Here is a 671-nt window from a genome sequence, read left to right as displayed (position 1 = left end):
GTGCACTGCAATGTAATTATTTACACAGCACTCTATCATTGCCACTGCTGTCTGTACTTCTAAAGCATCTTCATTACTCTACTGATGAGCACCATGGAAATGCCTTTAAATAAAATAATCATCTCCCCTCATTAAATTACAGCTCATGGATTGAGGAAGGATGATTTTCCTTTGTATGTTCCTTTTGTAAATTTTATCATTTCACAACAGCAGGAGCAACGTGCCTCTGATGACACTCAAAGAGACAGACTGTCAGGATTCTTGTCAGTATTTGAGCTTTGAGCAGCTTGCATTTTTTACATGCATATTTTCTCCTGAAAATAACGTACTGTTTGTCAGAATTAGGCATTCAAGAATCTCTTTCTAATGTCAGAATCAGACATGCAAAAACCTCTAATGTCATGTCAGAAGGCCAGATTTTATGGAGCAGTATGTCATGGAAACCTTAACGGCAAACACTGCACCCACAGCAGAACCTTCTAGCTCTAGCGTCAACACTAAGCACACACATAGGTGGAAAATTTCAAATAAACCTAGATTAAAAAACCAAACATTGAGGGAAACCTTCCAATAAAAAGAAAGTCTTGGTGAACCAGGTTTGCTCTTCAGGAAGCTTCAACAGTAATTGATGCCACAAACCAATACTAAACATGCCATTAGCGTCAAATCAC

Source organism: Pterocles gutturalis, unplaced genomic scaffold (genome assembly GCF_000699245.1).
Source record: "Pterocles gutturalis isolate BGI_N339 unplaced genomic scaffold, ASM69924v1 scaffold48665, whole genome shotgun sequence".
NCBI classification, from domain to species: Eukaryota; Metazoa; Chordata; class Aves; order Pterocliformes; family Pteroclidae; genus Pterocles; species Pterocles gutturalis.
Note: the sequence above shows the minus strand (reverse complement) of the source record.